Source organism: Pinus tabuliformis, chromosome 1_2 (genome assembly GCF_031772625.1).
Source record: "Pinus tabuliformis cultivar Carrire ecotype Pingquan chromosome 1_2, CPIR1, whole genome shotgun sequence".
In the NCBI taxonomy this organism is placed as follows: domain Eukaryota; kingdom Viridiplantae; phylum Streptophyta; class Pinopsida; order Pinales; family Pinaceae; genus Pinus; species Pinus tabuliformis.
Window position 1 is genome coordinate 1309158279 of NC_142298.1, and position 22415 is coordinate 1309180693.

Below are 22415 nucleotides of genomic sequence, written 5' to 3' on the forward strand. Positions count from 1 at the left end.
CCCTAAACTAAATTTGGATGCAATTATCTTGGTTATTTTTAATCTAAAAGCCTAATCTAGGTGAGAGACCTTCCTATTAAGCTCTTGCAAAAGGGTAAAAATTGGGGTGACTGTAAGAAAGAGGGGTTGAGGACATGATGGTTTTGTTAACGATACCCTTACCCTGAGTCTTACTAGTCAGCGAGTGCTTTCATTCCTACAAGGGGACAAACCACCTTCATAACTGAAGAGTCACACGCCTTTACCTTATTTCGTCCCAATTGGAAGAACCTTCCAAGAAAGTATTTTAACTATGATTTCTATAAATCAAGCTTATGCTTGGAGGTTAATTTGTTTAAAATGCAACTAAATTAGAACGCCTAATATGATATGCAAGTGAGTTTGCAAGTTTTATGTAAAAAATAGAATTGTTTCAAGTAAATATGCTCCACAAGATCACTTATATAGTTGCTCAAGTAAACACAAGATGCATAAGCTTCATGAACAATTAAAATTGTGAGTTGTTAAAGATTAATGATGAACCAATAACAAACTAAATGAGCCAATAAAACATGTGTAAATTTTCTCAATGTAAATTGCAATGCTTTGAAAATGAATTGAGATAAGATTGATGCCCACAATAGCTTTGCAAAAAGAACTTTAAACTTGAGAAAAGAAGATTAGTTTGACATGAAAACAAATAGTTGCTTTGAAAAATAAACTTGTGCAATACACAATGCTTCAATATACTAAAAACGGAAATATGGCATAACAATAAAGCATGAATTATTTAGACAAGTGTCAAGCTAAATATATCAAAGTAAACCACACTAGTTGGTTCGAAACGCGTCGACAAAGGAATTCGAATGTGATTTACGCTGAAAATTCTTTTCAAAAACATGATATGGATCACAGAAGTGTAAATTCATCAATAATAGAGATGTTTACATAAAGTAAGAGTAAATTGTTTTGCAAATGGAAATGTAAACTTGAAACTTGTAGCAACAATAATAAGTGGTGCAAGCTTAAACCATGTAGCAAACTTGAAGAAAAGGAAATGTGATTTGTGTTACTTCCCAAATAAAGCATGAATGTGATGTGAAAGAAAATCGAAATGCTAAAGACAACAAGTCAATCCAACAACAAGTTCTCTCCCTAAAATGGAGAGATAGGGATGCCAATGGATAGGACCCACGCTCCCACAAAAGAGAAATTTTATTATTATGGTTTACAATGGTGGTTAGAGCCTCTTAGAGGGATGCCCAAGAAATTGATGGGAAAATACAATGTGAGATCTTGAAACAACAAGGAAATCCTTTCGAGTATGAGAGTCTCGAAAGAGATGAAGAGATTCTACACTTAGAGAATACAAGCTCCAATATGATACATGGCCTAACCTCTTTCACAAACTCTTGTAATGCCCACGGCCACCTTGGAATGAGACTTGAAGCTTGAGAGGACTTACAAGTAAGAAAGTTAGGGCTGCAAAACTAAAACAAAAGTTAGTGTGAAAAAGAGAGCATGTAAGTGGGTGATAATACTACAAAATAATATACAAAAACTAAATCAAGTGATGGGAAAAGACTCCATCACTTGTCTAGCTTATAAGAAGCTCTTGATTAGCTAGGTAAAGAGATGAAAGCACAAGATCAAAAGATATAAAGGATTTTTTGATATTTTGACTTATGCATAAACTATGTAAAAAGAAAACCTTGCAAGAACAAGTACTTCTAAAGATTAGACTTATGAAATTCAAATAACGATGAAAGCTCTTTGAAAACAATGCCAAGAGTGTGTTGGTCTCTTGAAGACTTCCCCTCATGCTTGTTAGTTGATTCAACAATGATCCTCTACAAAACTTCCAACACGCATTAGCTCATATGGATTAAATCAATAAACAATGGTGAGATAACTCTAGAAATTTATATGAAAACAACTAGAGGTAGTCTACACCTATAGCATATTCATAAACCAATTGTAAATGTAAGATAGTTATACATCTACAATTCTATAAAAGCATATGAGAAAATGAAATACAATTCAAAAGCACAAGTAGAGAGGATTATACCATCAATGAACCAAGCACATGCTCCAATGGAATAACAATCATGAATGAACCCCAAAGTCCTTTTATTCAAATGAAGAACAAGAGTACATAGAAGCAGAGCTTCTCCAAGCACAATAGCTCATTGCAAAAATACAATATGAGAGCCCAAAGCTCAATTATATAGAACAATGGGTGGAGATCCCAATGAAGAACCAAATGCCAAGTGTGATGATGACAATCCCAAAGCTCCCTCATGCAATTCAAATTCCCCAGAGAGGCCCACACAATCCTTGAGAGGAGCTAACTCGTTGTTGAAGAGGGACAAGTGTATATGGGAGTGGAGTGGTAGGAGACCACTCTCCACTCATCTTCAGTGAAACTCCAAGTCAAAGCCCACCAAAAAGATGACTCACCAAGGCAATTCAAATTCCTTTCCTCAATAAATGTGTTTTCCCTTTGAGAAACTCATGGTCCCCTCCAAAAATTCAATTTTCTTGGAGCACATGTCTTTTCCTTGATTTTAGGAGTCCACATCACCTTGGGACTTCACTTTAACTCCTCCATGATTTTCCACCTCATTTCCACATCATTTAGCATGTGTGGATATTTATTTTTCTCCATTTATTTAATTGTTGGCTTAATTTATTGCCACTTTTTCCACTAAACTTAGGAAAAGTGGGTTTTGAGGGTCTAGAACACATTTTTAACCACTCAAAGTGTGTCATAGTAGAAAGTTGAGGGTGAGAGGTGCAATTTTTATTATTCATACCTCATACAATTTTTCTAGACATCAATTATTACATTTCATATACAAATTTTATTCTAATTTCCACCCTGCTGGAAATTTTAAAAATTAAAAAATGACCCCCCAGACCTAATCAAATTTCACGAAATTTTTTGTGTAATCTAGTATGGTAATATACAATGACCAGAGTCACCCAAGGCCTCACCATCAAACCGTACTCCGGCTTTGGGGTTATGTTTGGAGAAAAAAACTCAATTAATTATTAAGTCCTCATAAAGAGATGATAATTAACAAAGTGAAAAAAATCTCCCAAAGTAATACTCACTTGATGATAAGGTCCCATGCTACACAAGCATGTTACATGACTCGACTCCTCATACTAGCATCACTTTTACATTGCTCACAGGTTTTTCCATTAACAAAAAAAAAAATTCTACCAGCGTGTATGGATTCTCTCTTTAACATCACTTTTACATTGTCCTCGCAGAGATAGTGGAATTTGAGTACAACAGAAAATGATAAGAAGAAGAAGTAGAGTTGAAAAACTTTGGAAGTATGATGATCTCTGATGGTACAAGCAACCTTTGGTACATCCTTAGGCATGGAGTCTTCAAATAATCTTCAAGTTCCACTTCAGTGGTCAACAAATAACACATAAACCAAATGCACAAAAGAAGATAGCCAAGAACAGAGTGAGACACAAAGAATTTAGGTCCAATGACTAGGCAAAACCCACAAGGGGAAAACCCAACCAGATTCTTCTTCTATTAGATATCAATTGTTCAGCAGAAATACAAAGTATAATGAAAGAACAAGAGAATGAGAAAGTTCACCCAAATCTGAACAAGTTGTTGCATGAAAGTCACCGGTAGCAGCCACTGATGCAAACACTAAATCAACCTTCAAGTTCTGCTCTTACTCTCCAAGTCTCTCTCTCTCTCTTACAATCTTCTTCAAGTCTCTCCAACTCTCTCTCTCAAGTTTGAATCCTTCTTTCACAATGCAGAAGTAGTAGGAAGAGATGATGAAGGCATATATATATAGGAGGAGCAAGGAGTTAGTTACATATGCTAATTAGAGAGTGTAACTCATGCCATTAAGGAGAGAAATGCATGTCTTAGTAACTTATGCCATAAAGGAGAGAATGTAACATATGCATTAAAGAGTGCATAAGAGGAATCTTTTATGACATGCTTTAATGAGTGCGTAAGAAAGAGTGTAACGTATCAATTACGTGAGAGAGAAACATATGCATTACTTGAAGGGAGTTACATATGACATGATTGAGTCCCATGATTGAGTGACTTGATTTTCTTTTTAATATAAAATAATAATAATAATGATTAAGTAAAAATTGAACAATTAAGATTGATTAAGAATAATTTAGGTGATTTTCCATCATCTATACCTGATTACCAATTGAAGCAAGGTGATTTACTATTTTTGGAAAGTCGTGCTTGAGATGATACACATGACTTTCTATGTTTAGAAAGACGCTTTAGAATAGTTGGAAATGAGATTCTATGCAAGCAAATTCATCCTTTCGCTGCCAATTCTCAACATCTTTGAAGGTCAGGTATATTTTTTCCCCGAATCTACACTCAGAAAAAAGCTCCTTAGGACCACACCAAGCAAACTAGCTGAAGTAACAATGGAGTCTTACCCTCAAGACAAGGATTGCACAAATATGGAACATAAATTTCACAAAGAAAAAATCGGACTGTAGCAACAAAGTCTCTTGAAGTTCATGGAAGTGTTATAAAAGAGGGGAGCACAAGACATATTGAGAAGCACCATAAAGAGCATGGAACGATGTATGCGACGATGGAAATTGTCATAAATGTGAAGTTTTATCTGCACAATTTTTCTATCTTAAGTCATTGTTTACAAGGTTTGGTAACAAAAGTTGATAAAGCACAGGTTTATGAAGCTAACCCTCCTAATTTTCCAAGAGATTCTCATGCATTTGAAGTACCAAATTTTGTTATGAAATTTTTGTTGCACTCAATACCTACAATGTTGCTACAGTCCATTATGCTACAAAATATCTTTGAATAACAGAAGTTATAAAAAGGGAAGAGTTGGAAGTGCTTTTCAGTTTATTTCAAATTTGGAAAGATGTCATGATTGTATTACAGGACGCCAAATCATTCTTACCATGGTCAAGTGATTGCAAAGTTGCATGGAGTTGTATTCTCATTGATCCCTCCTAGGTAGCTCGGTCTTTGACTTGCACAAGGATGAAGTTATTTAATAACCAGCCATGCATAGAAGATAGCACTTCAAAAAATGGCTATGGGCCATCTTCAAATGATGTGGAAACAGAAACAAAGGATAAACAACCGATGGAAACTATTGTAGCTTATTAGCACTAGAAAGAGGATCGACTCCCTACGTCTTATTGCTAAAGCCATTGAAGGTTGCTACTATATCAGGAGAAGAATCTTTGTCTGAAGTAAAATTTACTTCAACAATAGCACACAATTGTGCAGTATTCACCTATAATTTGGAAGGTGCAAGCAACAACTATTGCATAAATGACATCTTCAACAAGCAGTGTTGTTATTAGGCTACAAGAAGGAAAAGGGGGTGCTGATATGGCAGCTCTAAGGATTAATGGCAACCTTTTATTCTTAAAAAATGAAGAAACAACCATCCAGCACCCAGACATACAATTGCTTAAGGACAAGCAATGTCGAGAAGGGGCGACTGTAATGTCCCCTATGGATTAATTGCCAAGGGAGGACAGAATAGCCTATCCAACCATGTAGGCTATAATCTTTGATAAAGGGGGAAACCCATTATCCAATGTTTTGGTGCAACATTGGGTAAATTTTGGGGTAGTCGGGGCAAAAAGCCCAAATTGGGGGTTGCACATGAAAACCTCACATTTGATTAAGGAGAAAACCCCATGAGGAAATTTATAAAAAAAAGAGAGTTGGAATCACTTTGGCATTATCGATTTCGACTAAATTGTCTCTATTTTCTTTGAGCATGACGCTCTGAGGGTTTTAAGACCCCTTTCTTTTCTCAACTAGTTACGATGGAGGTGATCCCACCCTACCTAGTTTCTTTTTTCCGTGTTCTGTTACAGCACATTCCTTCGAACAAAATCAGTTTTGTCTTGGTTAAGAAGCCTCCTCTAGTTACTTCATTAACTAACCAAGTTTCGTAAAAAGTAAAAGTATATTCTTGAGGAAACCCTCCCGAGTTCCCTTGAAGTGGATGCCAAAAGTGTATCTGTGATAGCGGTAGCAGTTCAAAGCTCTCTAAGGTTATTCACCTGGTCAACATGCTCCCTCTACAAATAGCGAGATTTGAAGACCACAACCACAAACCGAAACCACAGGGACAGTAGGGTCGAAGGTTCAATCTAAAGCTAAGTCAGCAAAGGTAATTTGGGCATCAGTCAGGATTTGTGGCAACAAGGCATTACCCCAAGGTCTGTTGGATATGCAATAGCCAAGCTAGAAATGCAGATGGCAGCCCAAATAGGGCATCATTAGGAAACAGAACCTCCTAATAGGTCAGCCTATAAGTAGACTTGGTAGTATGGAATCATTATTGTTGAACTACCGTTGTGAACATTTTTTATTCATAACAACCACTTTGGATACTCGATTTGACTGGTATATCAGCCCTGGTGGCAGTTTAATATGTTGTACGGATTACTATTGTGATATCTTTGCTTAGAAAGAATACTATGCAAAATGTTAGGGCCAATTATATTGGTGAAACGTTGGTTGGATAAATCTATCATTTAGCCCTAATCTATTATGATTAATCATATTATTGTTGGAGAAATCTTCTATATTATTGGTGCACTTCATATGAGGATACCTATTGTTGTATGAATGAATGGGTATCCTCTACTATTGATTTATTGAAACCCTAGTGAAAATTAAAGCCTTGAGGATCTAAAATTCCCTTGGGATATTACATTTTCCAGGAGGTTTTCAAGGAAACTCGAGGTTGTTTTCCTTGCAAAATAGCCTCCCTTGGCCATAAAACCAACCATCCTCCTCCTAAACCTAAACAAAAAACCTAACTCAGTTACTCAACCCTAGGAATGTTAGCAATCAATGGTTACCTTTCAGGTGGAAGCCACCCTAGGGGCAAAGTGGGTCTACAATGAGGTGGTTTTACTATGACTTATGAACTTTGTTGTTTTTAGCGAGAAAGCCTACTGCTTAGTTTCTGCAATAGGGTTTTAACTTTATATTGATTTTCATTTCTTCATAGTCTCAGAACTCAGCTCTTGTTTTTTTCAAGCTGGTCAGATGGATGAGCTAGTTGAGTACTCTTTCAACCCACATGAATTTTCTTTAATATGGTCTAAGGTGCCATCTTAGCATCGCACTGTGGAAGTTTGGGATACAGTTGGCACCTCCTCAATAAGGGGCAGGGATTTGACTCAGCTTCAGGCTAAGGATTTGGAAGAGGACTCGATGGTTCCTCCTCCCATGTGTCAATCTGAGCAGGCTCAGGTGATTCCATTAGTGTTTGGCGTGGTTAATATGGCAAGGTTTTCTACCTTGGACTCAATTCCAATGTTGCAAGAACCGTTCGCCCCCCCCCACGATTCAGGAGACTTATTTGCGTCTCAAATGGATCTGCGAGGGAACCTCGAGCAGAACCACAACTCGAAGTTCACGGTTCTTAGACTTTTGGAACCGTGACGATTTCGAAATGTGGTTCTAGCATAGTTTTGCAGGCTTGAACTACAATTCCGCCATGATTTTGGAAATAGATCACATAGTTTTGTGGGCTTTTTTCTTTTCTTTTTTAAATTTTCAAACTACTATGTGAGAGACCATGCTTTCCAAAGTTCAAAAGCTCCCAAGGTGCTCCCTTTATGTTCCCTAGAGTCTAGATGCTTCTTAGATGCTCTCTCATGGTAATGTTAAATGACTTTGGATATTTGAGAGTAGTTCCAACCTCATCAAACTTCATATCGAGAAAATAGAAGTTCATATCAAATTCAAAATTCAGCAAACTTAACAGTTTTCATGATTTTGGGATTAATGGCATTCTAGCATTTCATTAGATTATATCATGACCTCATTTGTAATTAACATTTAAGCAAGAGCACCAAGCCCTATATGTACCCCAGTTTTGGTGGTGTTGATTCTTGTTGAAATTTTGATGTTCTATGTTGTAACAACTACTTATTCCAAAAACTTATTTATGCTACAATATTAGTTAAGCAATTGTAGATAGATAGAAGACATCCAAGAACAAAATGAGATACAGAGAATTCAAGTCCAATGACCAGGGAAAAACCCACAATAGGAAAACCCAACCAGATTTTTCTTCTGTTAGTTATCAATTGTTCAATAGAGATACAGAGTACAATGAGAGATCAAGAGAATGAGTAAGTTCACCCCAATTTGAACAAGTTGTGGCATGAAGATCATTGGTAGCAGCAGCAGATGCAAAAATTCAATCAACTTTCCCTTCAACTAAATCAACACTAAAACACAGAAGCACTAAATCAACCTTGGCTCACCAAGTTTTGCTCTTACTCTCCAAGTCTCTCTCTCTCACAATCTTCTTCAAGCCTCACCAACTCTCTCTCTCTCAAGTTCTTCTTTCATAATGCACAAGTAGTAGCAGTCAGGTGAGAAAACATGAGACACATATAGGAGGAGCAACGAATTCTTGTAACGAAGGAGGAGCAATACACATGCCTTGAGAAAAAGTAACATATGCCATATAGGGGAGAGTAATTCATGCCATTAAGGAGAGAAAGGCATGCCTTAGTAACTCATGCCATTAAGGAGAGGTATGCATGCCTTAGAAACTACGCCATTAAGAGAGGGTAAGAGGAATCTTTTATGACATGCCTTTAATGAGTGTAAGAGGAATATGCCATGTCTTTAATGAACGCGCAAGAGAGAGTGTAATGTATCATTAAGAGAGAGAGAGAGAGTTACATAATGCCATGTGAGTCATCAAGGAGAGAGGTGCGAAGTGATTGAGGTGAGGAAGGTAAGGTGAGTTGTAATTCCTTTTAATAATAGTATCATAAAGGATAATAATAATAATATTGATGATTAAACTAAGATTGAACTATCAGAATTGATTAATGATAAGTTAAGTGATTTTCCTTCAACTATACTTGATTACCAATTGATGCAAGGTGATTTACTATTTTTGGAAAGTCATACTTGAGATGCTAGACATGACTTTCTATTTTTAGAAAGTCACTCCAGAATTGTCAAAAATGAGATTTTATTTAAGGAAATTCATCCTTGAGCTGCCAATTTTCAACACTCCCTCTCAGCTAGGGAGGAATTTCTTTTTGCAACAAAGATCTTTGCTTTCTCTGCTCATCTTTGTTCATCTCTGCTCTGGAACAATGATGTCTCAATCTAATGAAGAAGAATCATCATAGGGGAGATTCATCTATCACCCTATATCCACTAATCTTCCCACCTTGACACAGACTTGGGGGGATTACCACTTGTCAACACATGACAAGGATCACGCACAACCAAGCTTTACCATAAGAGTCAAGTGGTAGAACACCTACATCCATAAACTTTGGGGGGATTACCACTTGTCAACACATGACAAGGATCGTGCACAACCAAGTCTCATTTTGTTTGGGGGGATTACCACTTGTCAACACATGACAAGGATCGCACACAACCAAGATTTACCACACCCATTGGCCAGATGGGTGGAAATCCCAACAAGCCCAGCTTGTGGGTAAGATGCATATTGGGGTATACTCTTGGCAAGTCCCGGACTTAATGGTAGGGGGGATTACCACTTGTCAACACATGACAAGGATCGCACACAACCTACAGTCAAGAGTTCCCTCAACCCCAGGAGCTCTCTTGGCTCCATTCCCAACTTGTGAGCTCAAACAAGAGGGAAGAGCATAGCTTAGTGTTCTCAATCATCCATGACCGCCCCCACCAGGAAGGGTCACATCCTTCATTCCAAGCTACTCTTTGAATACCAAGAACTTCCCCTTCATCAAAGGCTTGGTAAGTATGTCAACTATCTGATCATCAGTTGCAATACGATCGAGTCTCACTGCTCTTCTCTGCACCAGATACTAGATATAGTGATATTTAATCTCAATGTGCTTGGACTTGTCATAGAACACAAGATTTTATGCAAGTCGAATCCACTCTTATTGTCACAGTAAATTATTGTTATATCTAGTACATGCGCAAACAGCGCTCCAAAGAGCTTCCTCAATCATATTGTCTCACTGCTAGCCATGCTAGCAGCAATGTACTCGACTACAACTCTAAATCTCCTTCTTTGGCTACAACTCTAAATCTGGTATGGCAGGTTGTGGCTCAAGCTCGCTTGATGTGGCTTTGAAGCTTGTAAATGACCATCACTCCCCCCCTGTTAGATACAAGGTGAGAAGATGGAGAAAACTCAATTGCGAGACCTTTTAATATTCTAGAAGAGATTCTGACATAAGACTGAAATATCTTATTGGTTGCTGAAGCCCATTGCCAAGAATCGATCCATCCAAGATGAATCTTTGTTCTTGCAGGAGGTTTGTTTTTGAAGCATATGTTTGAAGAATGAGTGGTTTAATGACAGTGCTCACATGGATGAAGATCAAAACAGTGATTTTTCATATGGCCAACTCGGTCACAGTGTTGGCATTTAACAACTTTTGGCTACGAATGTGGAGGAGCAGAAAGGTGAATTGTCATGAAGAAATCCAACACTCTCAAACTGGATGGGGTTTGAGAAATCTGGAATATGAAAGAACACATTCTTGTCATATCCAAGACCCGTTTTGTGCTTGTTATGGACAAGCTCTTCCCAAGGTTTGATGATGGGCTTGGGAAGTGCAGACTGAACTTCTGCATCTGTATGCAAATATGCTCTTGAACTAGGCACTGAATGTGAATCAACCTCAACTTTATATTCTTGTTGTTGATGGGAGTCTATCTCAATGTTCTGAACAAAAACAAGTTCAGAATGATGACTCCACTGTTGTAATTCTTCTTGCTAAAGTTGAGACTTCAACTACAAAAACTCTATATTTTCTTTTGCATTTTGCAAGCAAGTTTGAATGTCTGTGAGAATGAATTTGTCAATCATAATTGTATTGTCCACACTAGAATGTATTAGAGTATTTAGTAACTCTAATACTCCATAAAGTTTGTCCATTTTATTAACAAATCAAACTCTGTAAATGCACCTATTTAACTTAAATTAGAAGTTGCTCCAGTTCCAATCTGCACCAAGTCTTGGCTCAAGGGAGAAATCATATAACAGTCTGCAATTGTCTTCAAAATAACTCAAAAAAACAATGTTGGCTCTCGATCTCAAGATATATGAATATAAATGCTCCTGGAATTTGACTTAAAAATCCTTATCTCAAACAACAATATTTATATAACATAAAGTCCATACTCCAACTCAAATAATCCTCAATGGTTTAATGTGCATACATAAATGTTTCAAAAATGACTCTAATTCATTTTTCAATGCAGTCATTGTATTGGAGCGACCACCCCAACGTACAATTCAGATTGTGAGACCTTAACTCCAATCATCACATATATAAAGAGCAGAGCATATATGAACCATATGATGTATATCACCGTACGATTCACAACTCCAAGACCACAAATCACAAAAATTTATCCAACAAATCACCAATCCAACTCATACAAGCCACTAGCAGGAACGACCAGTGTACATACCAGGTTTTGAACGCAACATTCCATGAAGTATTCTTGTCAATGGAGTATACAACTCAATGGCCACGTATTATATATCCACCATCCAACATATAACAGCACACATTCACACATTCGGTACAAAGAGATTTCAAAGCAATATATCGACGAGCCTTTCTCTGCAATATATCAACCAGCGTTTCTCCACAAGATTTCGCGGGACTAGTGGAATGGAGGAGGGCAGTGTGTAGTCGAACTAAAGCGTTGTATGGTATATGGTATGGGGAGTTGTGGAATTGTATTAACAGCCAGCGATATATAAAAAAACAAACCAACGCAATGCGTTCCACTAGAATCAAGGGTGGATTGGGTTCTGCTAGGGGTAGTGGTAATCTCTGGCAATGGTAATATATTAAACACAATAATATAAAAAATGAAACCTGGAGTGGAGTTATATTAAAACCACACTGCGTGGATGGTATGCCAAGAGTAGCGTTCAAAGTGTAATTATTCATTGGGAGGAGGCAGTGTATGGAGTATGTGAAGGACTATGTGTGGTAACCATATGTTAACTAACAACGTTCAGGCCTCGTGGGACCTCCAGGCGTTAACCAACAGCGTTCAGGCCTAGAAAATTAAAAATGCATATGACAGTGTATGGAAGGTGGAGCATTATGCAAGATTGTATGAAAGATGGATACCAAGATGGAGAAGAACATAGAAATTGAGATGGAGAAGAAGAAAAACGAAAATGAAAATGAAAGTGCATGAGATTATAAATTTTCCATCGAGATGTTGTTCAAGTGGAAATTCACTCCAGATGGCCCCTTTTTCGCACCCGACAACGCAGAGCGGGAACTTCTAGCCAAACAGGCTACACTGGAACTAACCAAGGATGAAAATGCTCAGATTAGTGTCTTACAACGTGAAGAGTTTGGGGATTTACCTTGCCCAATCATTGGTTGTGGTCCACGACTGAGTGCCATGAACAATTTTGAAGATCACTACCTCGCTCGGCACACTTTAACCTACTTTGTATGCTCTAAAGTTTACCCAACAACACGTTTGTTGAATCTACACATGGTTGAATCACATGATTCTTTTTTTCAGGCTAAAGTTGCCCGTGGCTATCCTATGTATCAATGCCTCGTGGAAGGCTGTGGAATGAAATTCAACACTAATAGAGATAGACATCGACATTTGGTGGATAATCATAAGTTTACTATGTCATTTGAATTACATAAAAGGCGACATCCTTCAAAGCGACAACAACAACAGCAACGATTACAAGCACAACATTCTTCTAATGCTAGAGAAACTCCACTAGACAAAGAGAACACATAGATAGCAGTCGTTTACCATGCAAAAAATTCAACAGATTAGACCCTTCTAAATTTCTTGGTACATTGTCCTAAAGGTACCATGTTTATTAAATCGTTGGATGCATCAAAACATATCAAAGATGCAGCAACGATATGTGAGTTGTTAGATGGATTCATTCGGGAGATTGGTGTGCAGAATGTGGTGCAAGTCATAACAGACAATGCAGCTAATTATGTGTCTGCCAGCAAAATGCTTATGGAGAGGCATCCCACATTGTTCTGGACTCCATGTGCAGCACATTGTCTCGATTTGTTGCTTGAGGATATGGGGAAACTCTCCTTCATCAAGGAGGCGGTTGATATGGATAGGAGCATCCCCAAGTTTATTTATAACCATGCTTTTGTTCTTAGCCTCATGAGGAGGTTCACTAGAAACAAGGAGTTGCGGCGTCCTGCCTCATGGGTAGGACCCTTCGAAATTTCTTGGTACATTGTCCTTAAAGTACCATGTTTATTAAATCGTTGGATGCATCAAAACATATCAAAGATGCAGCAACGATATGTGAGTTGTTAGATGGGTTCATTCGAGAGATTGGTGTGTAGAATGTGGTGCAAGTCATAACAGACAATGCAGCTAATCATGTGTCTGCTGGCAAAATGCTTATGGAGAGGCATCCCACATTGTTCTGGACTCCATGTGCAGCACATTGTCTCGATTTGTTGCTTGAGGATATGGGGAAACACTCCTTCATCAAGGAGGCGGTTGATATGGCTAGGAGCATCCCAAAGTTTATTTATAACCATGCTTTTGTTCTTAGCCTCATGAGGAGGTTCACTAGAAACAAGGAGTTGCAGCGTCTTGCCATCACACGCTTTGCCTCAAACTTTATTACTCTTCAATCTTTGCTTCAATGTCAGTTCGAGTTGAAGCAAATGTTTGTGTCTGATGATTGGCGTAATTGTAGACACAACAGGAGACAGGACGGGAAAGCCATTGCAAAATTGGTGTACTCTGAGACATTTTGGCATGGAGTAGAAGAAGCATGTGCAGTTAGTGAACCTGTTAGTGTCGGTCTTGAGCCCTCCATCAGTGATCAATAGCTCTTTGCATATGCATAGTTAGGTGTCTCATTCAGTGTCAATTTTGCATCTCATTAGGCATGCCATAACACTGAATGGAGGAGCCGGTCTTTGTTCCCTTCTTGGCTTTGCTAGATCAGGTCATACAACAATGTAATTGAGTCATGCTTGTTCTTGTTTTTGTCTTGAGGTCCCATGGTCTTAGGTCTAGGGTTTTGAGTCAAAATCATTTCAAGGTCATGAGTCATGGTCAGTAAGTGCCCTGCAAGCCGGAAGGAGTTTTGTACATATGTTTCATTATCATTTTCTTCAGCTACAGCTCATTTTATGCCTTGGATTTAAAAACCCTGTTTTTAAGTCCAAGGCCATGTGGAATTTGAAAAAATAAAGAAATTCTCAAAAAAATTGTAAAAGTGTCGGCAATAACCCTGGTTCCTTCACTACAGTCCCTCGGGCGGTCAACCTGCAAAAAGAACAGAGTCAAACGCATCAAAAAGCTAACTTCAGGACAAAATGAACTCAAAAACAGTGTTAAAGATAATGCCAAAGTTAGAACATTATAAAGTGGGTTTTTTTTAGTTAATTTTTTCAAATTTGGGCATATAAAGACCAATTCCCTCTCTAAAGAGCCTCATTATGCATTTGAGAGCAAGCAAACACCAGTGAGAGAGGCAAGAAGGCAAATTTGGTAAGTTTCAGCAGTTTTCGGGCTTTTTCAGGGTGCGCGACCAAACCACAGGTGTGTGCGACCACCTGGGTGCGCGCGACCAAACGGAGGCCAACGCGCAGTGTTAAATAACACAGGCGCGACCAGTTACAGGGGCGCGACCAGTCTGAAGGTGCGCGCGACCAGAACTTCTGTTTGCCCAAAAACTCACTCAAACGCTGAAATCACCCTCAAATTCTCTCAAGTTATTAAGGTATGCCTCATTCACATGTTTGATGATGGTGTTGGGATTGGAAAGGAAGGTAATGATCATGAATTTTGTGCAAGAAATCCATAAAGAAATAGGTTAAATGAATAGTTGTTTTTGCAACCAATATGTGTGACAGTTTGTTATTTTTCAAGGAAATTTTTCCCTTTGTCCCTCCTTTTATTTTCCCCATACAAATTGCATATGTTAACATGTCAAACTTATTGATCTCATTTGCAAGTCAATTATACAAATCCTACCCCTAAATTATTTGCAAACCCTAGTCCTTTCAAACCCTATAAACCCTACCTTTTCCCCATGTATAATGATCAAACCCTAAACACTAGTAACACAGCAAAATGCCTATGTAAATGTACAGCAAAAGAATGAAAAGAGACATTATAAAAAACAAATAAAAAAGTGATGACAAGGCATGCACTCAAAAAATTGTAAAAACAGTGAAATTTGCCATTTTGCATAGCCTCAGAAAAAAACAAAGGAAAAGGGTCATCTTGTGTATATGTCAAAGACTTCAAAGCTCAATAAGGTCATGACAAAATTTCATTTGCATAGACATCAAAGAAATCAGACTTGCTGTGGTTAGGGTTTGCAGTAACATGGTATCTTTTTCCCCTCCTCAAAACTCTGTTTTTTCCCCTACCTAATCCCTATGTAAACCCTAATTCAATTGCTTGTCCCTTCAGTTAAACTCCCTAGGCAATTGAATATCCCTCCCTATGATCAAATCACACAGTGAAACCCTAATTACTCATGGCAAATGAAAAAATAAGGCTGCCTCTGTTTTAAATGAATTGTTGTTACAAAAATTGATTGGCAGCAGACTTTGTTGAGGGTTCCGTTGTCCCCCTAAACCTAGTCCCTAATATCCTCTATTTTCCCTCATTCCCAAGATACAATCCCCTCTCCCTTCCACTGTAAAATGATCACAACAACCCCTTCCCTTCCTCTTACAATCAGAAACCCTAAATCCCTGTTTCCCAAAGCATCAAATGGTCATTTTGAAATTATGAAAAACAGAGTATGCTCCTCAATGACATTCAAAACAAATTGAAATGAGCTGCCTGTTACTTGTACATCATTGATGCTACCCTATTCCCCTATACCCATGACATCATTCCCTCCATGATGAAGATTTTCATTGTCCTTTCCCTTGGTGCTTAAAAAACACAGTTTCCCTAAATAAAGTATTGATTTGCAAATGGTGAGAGATGGAATGACATGTTTAGCATTATGTGATGTTTTCCTTCAAAATTCCCTGCTTATATATATTTTTCCCTTTCCTATATGTAAATTCCCTCCCCTAACACGTCCCTCATGATGTTTCCCCTTGAAAACAGCATACTTCACAGCATTTTGCAGGCAGGGCATCGGTCATTTTGACTTGTTTATTCCACCTTGCTCAATAACACCATGTCAACTACTGAGACTAATGAGCAAGGTGATGACCGATCATCATCTACTGAGATTGAGACACAGTGGAGGCCTCGTAAGGGTGGCAAAGGTGTTCATCATAGAGGTTACATGTTCGCAAGGCAAAAATGAAAATTCTCCAAAGGAAGCTGTCAGAGGCCCAGAAGAAGAAGAAAAGGAAAAACCCACTCCGCATCTTGGCTGAGGCATCCCTCACTCATCATGGTACTGATCAGCCTTGATCTAGCACCAAAATGTGAAAATTTTGAAGATTTTTGAGCATTTTGAAAATTTTTGGTAAAATTACAGGTTTTTCCTAAGAAGTGGTCTCACCCCGGGTGAGACCAGTTTGAAGGGCTGCTCGGAATTTTGAAAACTTGGCATTTTTGGAAAGGGCATGCAAAAATAAAAATTACCAATGCTTGGGAGAAGCCTGGTTTTGAGTTTTGAGCCTCCAAAAGCTCAAAATACATCAAAAAAATGACTTTCTGCCCACTTTTTGAGTTGCAGAAAGTGACCTTGGGAGAAATGGTTTTTGAGGGGTCAAATCAACACCAAATTCAGAAATTCCACTTGGGATGGAAAGTAAACAGGCCAAGCTTTCCAATGAGCCATCTTGCCCCTGATTTGGACCAGTGGAAACCACTCAAAAACAGCTGTGAAGGGGCGCGACCAGAACTTCCAGGGGCGCGACCAGAACTTCCAGATTTGCCAGAATTCACATTTTTGGTCAAAAAACACTGTTTTGACTATGGTTGACTATTTTTACTTGTAGATGATGGATAAATGTAATATTTTCATGGCACTTTGGTAGATTTTATCTTTCTTTACCCTTCTAGAAGCTTCCATGATGTAAAAAGTGAAAAATTAATGCATGGATGAGTTAGCTAAGTAATAGAGGCAAGTTGTTGGGCTGCCTATTTTCTAGTTCTTAGTTTAGAATTAGTTCAAACTGCTCCTAGGAAGCTGAGCTCGACCCCTAGAGGTGGGGAAAGGAGTTAGATGGTCTAGATGGCCTATATTATGCTCTCTCCTTCTCATTTTCATGGTTGGACTCTTGTGTAAGGAAGCTTTATTGTATATTGTGCATCTATTTCTGCAATTGAAGGCAAGGAAAGCCAGGGTTTTACAGACATCTTTGAGGATTCTTGTGGATCTGATTGTTGATGGTGTGTTCTCTACATGTTCTTGTAAGTTTGTTTATGTGTTTCACATCTCTCTTATGCTTCTAAATTGGACAGATGAAGTGGTAAAGTTTGAATTCATGTTTTGACATGCTCAGCTTTTTAGTTTGTTCAATTTTAATGTTTTCTACTGTCTAGAGAGGATTCGAATTGTGTGTTTGCCCTCTTTAGCTTCTCCTCTATCATCTCTGATCATCCATCTCAGATTAAGGCATCAGCACTCATTCCTACCTTGCCCCTTAGATCCCCCTGTGAAAACTGTGCTCAATCCCCGCACCTTGAATTGCACTTCCACCAATTGCCACCAAAAACCCCAAAAATCATTAAATCAACCCCCTTATCAATTTACTAGCCTAAAATCTTTATTATTAATTGGTCAGCCTAATCATATTGAAAGATCTATCGAATCTGACCCGAGAGAGCCTTCTCATACCTCGTAGGGCTAGCTACGAGGTGAAATGGTTTGATGTAGCCTTGAGAGTTTGTCTATCTCAGCCTAGGTGAATTCCAAGCGCTAACATATTGGCGACCATACTGGGGAGAACATATAAATCTTTGCTCATTGATGTGTTTGTTTCATAAGTCTTAGACGGAGCCTGAAGTTACGCCAGAAGCCTTCGAAAACGCTCTTGTTTTACATCAGCGTTAGTAGATAAACGCTGCTTCAGTCAATCTCCGTGAGCTTTTGAAACCCTCACTTCATTGACACTTTACCCCAGTACATGTATCAAGTTCAGATCTGATTGTTGATAGTGAACAACGATCAAACACTTGACAGGCTGAAATCATTCACTTGGCGACTCCTTTCACTGAAGAATCCAGCAACCTAGGCTTCATGGTGACTTCACTGCAGGAAGATCAGTAGCTTTGAGATTTTCATGATGGACCTAATTGCAAGAAGATATGCTCCCATGAGCCGAGATCACATTCCAGGTTTTCCGAATAAGATTCCCAAGGTAGATTGGTCAAGGAATTTGCCTACATTTAATGATGATGGTAAGAAAGATGCTGCTCTTCATCTAATCAGATTTCATATGCATATTCGCAAGTTGAAGGTGGATTTTCCGGAAGATTGCTTGATGAAGATATTCTTGGCCACTCTGGAAGGTAGAGCCCAATCATGGTATGAAAGTTCGCCGCCTGCTTGTATTTACTGTTTAAAGGATTTTCATGCTATGTTCATTGAAAGATATAAGGACTCTTATCCATCATTAAATTTGGTTCATGATTGTTGCAAGCATGCATATAGTTTTATCGAAAGCCTTGAGAAGTTTTATGAAGATGATAATTTCATGGATGAAGAGATCATAGAAGCATTGTATGAAAATCCGTTTCAGCAGCACATAGAGATCTTAAAGGATACTTGTCAGGATGATCAGGACATTTTGCAGCAGAATCAAGATCAGCAGGCTAAAGATGGTCATATGGTGGAAGAGGATGAAAGAGAAGAGCTTGTTTCAGATCTGCCCACGGAAGAGGACAGCATGCATGAAAGTCAAGTTTCAAGTTCAGAAAGTGACAAATTCAAGTCAGTGATTTCAAATCTAGATTCAGATCGTGATGAGGAAGACAACCTTGTTCTGAATCCCATGAAGGAGAATTTTGTTGTTGAGATCAGAGACAGCGGTATGGATTCAAATGTTCTCAGTCATGCTGCCAGTCTGTCATTAGAAACAAGTCTTCATGAGGAGGTCATTCAGTCAGCTCATGAGCAACAAGATGAGATCTTTGTTCAAGTAAGTGAAAAATATTCTTTCAATCATAATTTGGATTGTTTGGTTGCCATGTCATATGAAGATGATCAGCAATGTTTTCAAGTTTTAGAAGATCAGGACTGTCATTCAGATTTTTCATGTTTTCAAGAAGCCAAGACTTGTTTGAGCAAAAGGAAACAAAAAGTCTTATCTCCTTTGTCTGAAGAGGAGATAGATCAGATCTTGAAAGGTCATGCTACAACCCAAGCTACAACAGTTTTGCAGCGCACACATGGTCACGAAAATGTTGATGAAACTTCTTCCTCTCTTGAAAAAGATGATTGTCTTGTAATCAGTTTTATAGATCAGCAAAAAGATACGGCTGTCATGTTTGATGATCTTGAAGATTGTTTGTTATTTAAGAATGACCTAGATTGTGAAGTAGAGGAAAATATGCCCGAAATTCTCACGGTCAAGGAATTTACAGTCAACACTCATATGGCAGAAGTTTATACCTCTCCGTGCCTTCCTATCAATCAGCAACCCACTGTATTTTCAGATCAGAATGAAGGGAGTACTTATATTTTTGCAGCTGTTTCTCCAAACAAGATAGTGCTTCAAGATTATCAAGATCCCTTTGGCATTCTTCTGCAAGCATTAGAAAGGATAAATGTTGCATGGTTCATTATCATAAGCTTTGGTTTCAGTGGTTATTTTGAGTTGCCTACAGGTTCATCGTTCCGCCTGCTCGAGAAAAGTGAGAGCAGAAATTTGATATGTAGCCATCTGCTGGATTGGTTTCATTGGAAAGCTCATTATACATGATTGTACATATTTCATTAGTATGCAGGTGGTTGTCATCATGATTCCAGATCTTGATGGACTGCTGCCCTTCAATAAGCTTTGTAAGTTCTTGTTTTAGTTAAGTCAGTCATGAGTCATTTGTGTTTGGTCTATTGAGTCAGTTTTGTCAAGTTATTTCAGTTTGCTGTCGAGTTGGTCTGAGTCATAGTCGAATAAAGTCATTTCAAGTATGGTTATTTTTGTACTAGTTGACTCCATTGCCCAATGAATAAAGCACTGGTCTGCTCTCCCAAGAGGTCTGAGGTTCTTGGCACCTCCAAGGAGCTACCATCCCCATTGGAGCCAATGTTAGTGTCGGTCTTGAGCCCTCCATCAGTGATCAATAGCTCTTTGCATATGCATAGTTAGGTGTCTCATTCAGTGTCAATTTTGCATCTCATTAGGCATGCCATAACACTGAATGGAGGAGCCGGTCTTTGTTCCCTTCTTGGCTTTGCTGGATCAGGTCATACAACAATGTAATTGAGTCATGCTTGTTCTTGTTTTTGTCTTGAGGTCCCATGGTCTTAGGTCTAGGGTTTTGAGTCAAAATCATTTCAAGGTCATGAGTCATGGTCAGTAAGTGCCCTGCAAGCCGGAAGGAGTTTTGTACATATGTTTCATTATCATTTTCTTCAGCTACAGCTCATTTTATGCCTTGGATTTAAAAACCCTGTTTTTAAGTCCAAGGCCATGTGGAATTTGAAAAAATAAAGAAATTCTCAAAAAATTTGTAAAAGTGCCGGCAATAACCCTGGTTCCTTCACTACAGTCCCTCGGGCGGTCAACCTGCAAAAAGAACAGAGTCAAACGCATCAAAAAGCTAACTTCAGGACAAAATGAACTCAAAAACAGTGTTAAAGATAATGCCAAAGTTAGAACATTATAAAGTGGGTTTTTTTTAGTTAATTTTTTCAAATTTGGGCATATAAAGACCAATTCCCTCTCTAAAGAGCCTCATTATGCATTTGAGAGCAAGCAAACACCAGTGAGAGAGGCAAGAAGGCAAATTTGGTAAGTTTCAGCAGTTTTCGGGCTTTTTCAGGGTGCGCGACCAAACCACAGGTGTGCGCGACCACCTGGGTGCGCGCGACCAAACGGAGGCCAACGCGCAGTGTTAAATAACACAGGCGCGACCAGTTACAGGGGCGCGACCAGTCTGAAGGTGCGCGCGACCAGAACTTCTGTTTGCCCAAAAACTCACTCAAACGCTGAAATCACCCTCAAATTCTCTCAAGTTATTAAGGTATGCCTCATTCACATGTTTGATGATGGTGTTGGGATTGGAAAGGAAGGTAATGATCATGAATTTTGTGCAAGAAATCCATAAAGAAATAGGTTAAATGAATAGTTGTTTTTGCAACCAATATGTGTGACAGTTTGTTATTTTTCAAGGAAATTTTTCCCTTTGTCCCTCCTTTTATTTTCCCCATACAAATTGCATATGTTAACATGTCAAACTTATTGATCTCATTTGCAAGTCAATTATACAAATCCTACCCCTAAATTATTTGCAAACCCTAGTCCTTTCAAACCCTATAAACCCTACCTTTTCCCCATGTATAATGATCAAACCCTAAACACTAGTAACACAGCAAAATGCCTATGTAAATGTACAGCAAAAGAATGAAAAGAGACATTATAAAAAACAAATAAAAAAGTGATGACAAGGCATGCACTCAAAAAATTGTAAAAACAGTGAAATTTGCCATTTTGCATAGCCTCAGAAAAAAACAAAGGAAAAGGGTCATCTTGTGTATATGTCAAAGACTTCAAAGCTCAATAAGGTCATGACAAAATTTCATTTGCATAGACATCAAAGAAATCAGACTTGCTGTGGTTAGGGTTTGCAGTAACATGGTATCTTTTTCCCCTCCTCAAAACTCTGTTTTTTCCCCTACCTAATTCCCTATGTAAACCCTAATTCAATTGCTTGTCCCTTCAGTTAAACTCCCTAGGCAATTGAATATCCCTCCCTATGATCAAATCACACAGTGAAACCCTAATTACTCATGGCAAATGAAAAAATAAGGCTGCCTCTGTTTTAAATGAATTGCTGTTACAAAAATTGATTGGCAGCAGACTTTGTTGAGGGTTCCGTTGTCCCCCTAAACCTAGTCCCTAATATCCTCTATTTTCCCTCATTCCCAAGATACAATCCCCTCTCCCTTCCACTGTAAAATGATCACAACAACCCCTTCCCTTCCTCTTACAATCAGAAACCCTAAATCCCTGTTTCCCAAAGCATCAAATGGTCATTTTGAAATTATGAAAAACAGAGTATGCTCCTCAATGACATTCAAAACAAATTGAAATGAGCTGCCTGTTACTTGTACATCATTGATGCTACCCTATTCCCCTATACCCATGACATCATTCCCTCCATGATGAAGATTTTCATTGTCCTTTCCCTTGGTGCTTAAAAAACACAGTTTCCCTAAATAAAGTATTGATTTGCAAATGGTGAGAGATGGAATGACATGTTTAGCATTATGTGATGTTTTCCT

General features: G+C 38.4%; 1 protein-coding gene and 1 pseudogene across 5 annotated transcripts in view; one reads left to right on the forward strand and one right to left on the reverse strand.

Moving 5' to 3' along the window:
- Nucleotides 1-22415, reverse strand: part of LOC149211019 (mRNA export factor GLE1-like) — a 532145-nt gene that overhangs the window by 350378 nt on the left and 159352 nt on the right. The window lies entirely within an intron of this gene.
- Nucleotides 12134-12784, forward strand: LOC149211023 (uncharacterized; annotated as a pseudogene).